The sequence below is a fragment of the Camellia sinensis genome, chromosome 4 (assembly GCF_055761805.1).
Source record: "Camellia sinensis isolate YWXY chromosome 4, ASM5576180v1, whole genome shotgun sequence".
NCBI classification, from domain to species: Eukaryota; Viridiplantae; Streptophyta; class Magnoliopsida; order Ericales; family Theaceae; genus Camellia; species Camellia sinensis.
In genome coordinates this window covers 33,557,154-33,563,440 of record NC_138964.1, presented here as the reverse complement: position 1 = coordinate 33,563,440, position 6,287 = coordinate 33,557,154, and the positions used below count along the sequence as shown (strand labels likewise).

The following is a 6,287-nucleotide window of genomic DNA, read 5'->3' as shown; positions in this document are numbered from 1 at the left end:
CAATGCTATCCTTCACCAATAGCTAATACAGTTATCTCTATTCGATATATTCAAAAAATTCAAAAAATAGACAATATAGATATCAAAAGCATAACCAATAATTCCAATAATATCCGATATTTTCCCAAATCCCATCACTTCCATGTGATTCAAGTTCATGAATTTACCTTGAATTTTAACAACATAATAAACTCCTCAACATCGAGCCAATTTCTAGGGTTTTCATAAAAATATTGGGATTTCTCATTTTAAAGACAGTTTCCTCAAAAGTTTAACGCGATTCATCATCATAAATAATTAACTAGGTTTCACAAAAATCATTAAGGAAACCCCTCTTTTATGCATTTTCAATACACCAAACCAAACCCTAATTTCTTAAAGTGTTAATTATCCGAATAACACATAACAGGGCTAAATAACATGCAAATCCTAAAAGAATCCTTACCTCAAAGCAAGAGAAAGAAATGTGCAACACCCAAATATCAATGCAAACGAAAATCTCAACGCGTCCTAGCTTTTGACCTTAAGGAATTGGGGTAGAAAATGGGTAAAAAAAGATGAAACCAAAGGTTTAAGAGCCTAAAGGTCAGAAATTGCAATTTGAGAGACGAAAGGAGAAGATGAGATTAAAAAGTAGATATTTTCAGCTTTTGGAAAATATTTATAGACAATCGCATTGCATGTGAGAAAATCAAATTTGATTTAAATCACATTTCGCCAAATGATTTAAATCACAGGCGCAAAAGTCACAACCGTGAGCACAAACTCCAATACCGTGTGTGTGATCCCAAAGTCACGGCCTACCCTTGCTGCCTCTCGCAGGCCACACAACTATCATAGTCAAGAGCCCTAAAGGCATGTTTTGGTCATAGGTGGCATCGCAAGCACGAACGCACCTCACAGCGCAAAATACATATTGTAGGCACGATCCTACAGTTCGTGAGCCACCATCACGGGCCACGCAACTATCGCGGGTCATGCAATTTTTTTCTCTTAGGCCAACAGACCTAAATGCTATATTTGATTGTGACCTGGTCACGGCCCATCGCGTGCTCGACCTCCCAAACTTGCGGGCATGACAAAAATAGTCACGGGCGCGACTTTCAAATAGAAGAAAAACTACCAATGGTGCTAAGTCAAATCAAGAGGCTCCCCATGACAATCAAACCACTAAAAGATATAAAACAATCCAAATAGATGCAAACCCAATACCAACAAGCATAAAATGGTCGGGTCTTGACCTAGGCAACTATATGATCAATACATATGTCAAACAGTTTGCAAGAAAAAAAGTTCAAAGATTGCTAACAATTAAAAAAATAATAAAAAATAAAAATAAAAAGAGAGAGAGAGAGAGAGAGAGAGAGAGAGAGACACTGCTGGAAAAACGACTTTTAGCGGCGCTTTAAAAACGCCGCTATATGTCTGAAAAACGCCGCTAATTCCTTTAGTGACGCTTACCACCAAACGCCGAGGACGCGGCCGTCGCTGTAAGTTTATGACGCTTTAAAAACATCGTAAAATTAGTATAGGAGGCGTTTATACAAACGCCGCTAAATGTGGCAACCAACTGTCACATGACGTCGCACAGGCATTCAGCGACACTTCAAAAACGTCGCCATAACTTTTTTTATTATTTTTTAAAAATAATTATAGTGGCGTTTTGAAAAACACCGCAATAGATTTTTTTTTTTTTTTTTTTTTTGAACTACTAATTTTGTGAGATTTAACTTTAAAAATATACCTGTAAAATAGCAATAATGAATAAAACTTTGTATAGACATATTTCTATGAGATTATTATTCCCTCACATCTATAATAGTACCCAATACAACATCCTTCAAGAAAAAAAATCCAATAAGTTCAAAACAAACCAAGCAGCCATCTCAAGCACAGTTTCACATCATCCAACATCAATTTAATATAGAAGGCAATTAGAATTGTCTTAAAACACAAATTGACTCTCTCTCCTGAAGAATATAAGTTCCAAAATAAAGCAATAGAAAAATAATTGTGACATGCAAACTCTTGATCTCTCAGGTTCCTCCTGCAGAAACATTCTCGTACCAACACCCACAAAGAAGGCTAAGAACAAAGTCAAAGATAAAACATAAAAGATTAGAAAGAGAATTTTAATACTCACCCATAAACCATGTGAGGAATAAGATCATTACGGATTGTGTTTGAATCTACTATCAGATCAAACCGATCCTAAAGTCCAACCATGAAATAAAAGAACTTATTAGTGCTCCTGTGACAATATTTGTTTCACGTTCAAGACAGTGAAACATCAACTAAAATCATGGAAGGCCTAGAAAAACAGCAGCTACCAACTGTCCCCCAACACTCAGTTGATAAGTGAAAATCTCAATGGCCGAAATCCAAAAATTGATGACAACAAGCAAAACAGATTTACATGGTGTAATAGTAGTTTAAGAAATAACAGGGAATAAGTACACCATAAAAGAAATTAGTGGAGAGTGGTTTGAATGCATTACTTAAGAAATGGATAAAGATAAACAAGGTACTAGATATTATTAATATTATTTTTCCAATATTATTAATATATTTGCCACTAACAATGTTCTAATACTAAGTCTTATGCTCTGTTTTTTAAGCATTTTTTTTTTCCTAGAAAACATTTTTTGATGTTTGGTATCGGAAAATGTGTTTCGTGATCAACGGAAAACAAGCTTCTTTGGTGGAAAACATTTTTCAAATTTGACCCACCACCACCACTAACATATAATTTTTTGAAGAATGTTATTTTTTTTCCGAAACAAACACAGTTATGTTCTAAGTTCTTGGATTCTGATGTTCAAAAAAATAAAAAAGCTCTTAGTTACTTGTTCTTTTAAAGCAACTGAAAATAATACACAAGTGTTATGATAGAACAAACGAAAATGAGATATACGTAGTTCATCTACAACCCTAAGTCCAGGAGCAAAGAATGGGGGTTTCAAGAGCAGCTGCTTCACTCTCAAAGCTGTTTGTAAGAAGAACTCACTCCAATCTCATATCCCTAATCCCCATAATAACAGATAATATATACTAAGATCAGAATACAACAAGAAACGGTTCAGACCTAACAGATTAATCAGGTCGTGCAGGTTGTAAACGGGGCATAAACACAATCCGGGTAGAATATGATATACCCACAATGATAAATAATCAGGCCGAAAGGATAATTATGTTACATTTGATAATGATGTGTGTCTCATTTTGTGAGACTGCAACTCAATGTTTCAAGTGCCATCTGATTTGCATACTTCTTGCTACTAAGAACAAGAGACTGAGTAATAATGACCAAGTGTTTTATGTGTTTGGGCAAAACTACTATATTTTAAGGATGTTTTTTGGCTAACAAATGAGAAAATCTGACCTTCTCAGATAAGAATGTCCCCAGTAAAGAACCTCCCAAAACAGCCAGCTGCATGAAACAATTTTTAATGGATCAGATCTATCAATGTAAACATCAGCTCGTTGAAACCCAAAAAAAAAAGAATGAGAACTAAATAATCACATTACCAAGTCTGACAAAACTTAAAATTTTGAACTATATATGGTTAATTATATTTAGACTGTCATTATTAAACCTTGCCAACATAGCCTAATCGCAGGCCACCAAAGTCACCGAAATCGAAAAATTAACAGAAAAACATGTATTTTATTTCTTTAACCAAAAAACTTGTAATTTGCACATGTTGCCAAATCACTCTTTTATCTTCCAGACCCAAAAGCATGTTTCAAAACTAAAGTATTTCTGCTTCTTTGCCAAAAAATTCTGCAAGTTGATTTTTCAGTTATGAAAGGAACTTGCTGTGTTGCTGATGCAAAGATGAGTTTAAATTTTTCTTGAAGTTTAGAAGTTCCAAAGTTGCAACTCTGTGACCAGCTAGTAGATTTTACAAAAACATGGATCCATTTCTTGTTTCTTAGATTAGCTACCTTCCAACATGTTTAGTAGATTTTTTTAAAAACACATAGAAGGGGCAACCATAGATCCATTTCTTGTTTCTTAGATTAGCTACCTTCCATGAAGCAAAACAAACACACTACTAGAAAATGCTTTGGGTTAATTCATGAGTCCTCTTAACTTAAGGCAACAATCGAAGTTTAAACAATCAAGTAAACAAGGTCTTTCTTCCATTTATGTGCAAGGCATTCCCCAATGCTGGTTCTCATTAATTGCAGGTTAAACCCAAGTTTATGCCTTATTGTCTCATGTTAACATTGTCACCAACACCAACCTGTCCAAACTGTACAAGAAAAAGAAAGTTCGAATTGGATGATGGAGATAGCAATACCTTCTTCTGTTTGTTATCAAACTAGCAAACTTTTTCATGATATAGAGATGCAGTAGCATTCAATTAAAAAAAATAAAGGAGAATTAAGTCATCAACCTTATTCCAACCCCAACCGTAAAGTTTTCCATCAGATGTCAGTGCCATGGTGTGTCTCCAACCACCTGATATCTGAAAAATTTTAAAGCCAAGAAAAGTTTAAAAACATAGGACAATAAAAACATCAGTCATAGTTGCAGACAAGTGAACAAATGTACGTATCTACACTTACTCGCACACATACACATATATAACTGGACAGGCAATATAAATTTGTTGGGAATTATGGTTATTAGTATGAGGGGTATTGTTGCATTGATAATATATATAACATTATTATTGGTGAACACATGAAAGTGTATAGCTACGCTAATATTTTTAGGTACTAATGCTCTTTTATTAAGTAAATTCCTTTAAAAATTTCAAAATCTCTGTCAACCACACAGCAACTAAACTCTTCACAAGTTGGAATACATCAACTAAACTCTATTGACTCATTAAACAGTACCTTGTCACCAAGAAGGCAGAGAAAGAGAACAGAGTATTGAGATCTCTAAACAACAAATTCAAGCAGATAAAGAATACAACAAATTCCATATTCTTATTATCACTAGAAGAAGAACGTGAGTATCCCATGCATCTTTGTACTGGTCGTAACGTGGGGAAACTGTCATAACACGATGCCCCTTGCCCTAGATGATCATTTGGCATAGAAATCAGATCAGTTAAAAATTCATCATCCTAAATGTTTTACCAATTTACCACAAAACTAACCAAGAAGATGATTCAACTATAGTAGCAAATAAACAAGTATAGTAAATAAAAAAAATAGAGCTGCTTGTAAACTGGGTTTCCTATAAAATTACAAATATTGGCCCCACCAATATTGTGCCAATTTTGCTCCCTCAACTGTGAATGTTAAGATAAATGCAGTCATACTAAGTTGACCTGCTTGTTATGTAATTAAATAATAGGTTTAGAATCTCAAATGCAATGTATAGCATATATGATGCATCCAAACATGAGAGATAGAGATAAGAGTGCTAAGCCATCATTATAGGCCCAGAACGATCAGTATAAAGCAGCCTGAAAAGGTAATAATTCATATGGAAATTGAAATCAATAAACATTTAAAAGTACCTTGGATGCAGCTACATATCCAAGCAGGGTTGCCAGCACAGCAGTGCTGCAAGGTGAAACGGCTAATGCGAATGTAAGCCCAACCAAATAAGCTTGCACACCTGACATGTCCAATTTTTAAAAATGTTATTTGCACTTTCAAGCTGTAAGCACATCCGAGAGCCAGCTAAACAACAATGATGAATACTTGAGAATCTGATGGTAAAATTAGAAAGTCCATTACCTGAAGGGAAATTAGCAGCAGCAACACGAGGATCAAAGTTGTTGCTTTGCTTTGCTACCATCATGTTATCTCAAGTCGTGCAAGGCTTACGAAACTTGATATTGCAAAGCATCCACATCACAGCCCAGACCATGAGCCAATCCTGGTTCTGAAAAAGTAATATTAACCAGACCATAACTATATATGTAAATAGATATGTGTTGGGTTGGGGCAGGTCACCTAGTTAAGTTCTCCACTGCCATTCTCATGCATTCCAAGCACAAATAGTTTATTCATCTGGAAATGTAGAAACTGATAATGTGCTAGGAGATTTTCAACATGACAGAAATTAGAAAATGAAACCTATGAATTGCTAGACGAAACAAAGACCAACTTTTGTATTAGAACTTTATTTCCCATCATGTGATTCCATGCTCCATAGTACCACAAAAATGGACTTGTCACCATCTTGATAGAGAAATTAAACCACACTAGACATATATTCTTTAATTTTAAGAAAGTTGGTGCTCCTTCCTTTACTACCCTCAATTTTATATGCTAATAATATTTTTCTTCTTAATTCGAATAATCATGTGGTCCAT

The 6,287-nt window shown here is 34.7% G+C and overlaps 1 long non-coding RNA gene across 2 annotated transcripts; it reads right to left on the bottom strand.

The window, feature by feature from the left end:
* Positions 1-1,726: 1,726 nt before the first annotated feature.
* On the bottom strand, positions 1,727-5,588 carry LOC145823292 (uncharacterized). 2 transcript variants are annotated; one of them, XR_014365581.1, is made up of 4 exons: positions 5,484-5,588; positions 4,404-4,475; positions 3,383-3,430; positions 1,727-2,047 (listed from the first exon to the last, which is right to left on the bottom strand). It is a non-coding gene; the product is annotated as an uncharacterized LOC145823292 (long non-coding RNA). The 2 variants fall into 2 exon arrangements; XR_014365580.1 differs by lacking the exon at positions 1,727-2,047 and having other exon boundaries at positions 2,828-3,430.
* Positions 5,589-6,287: the final 699 nt, after the last annotated feature.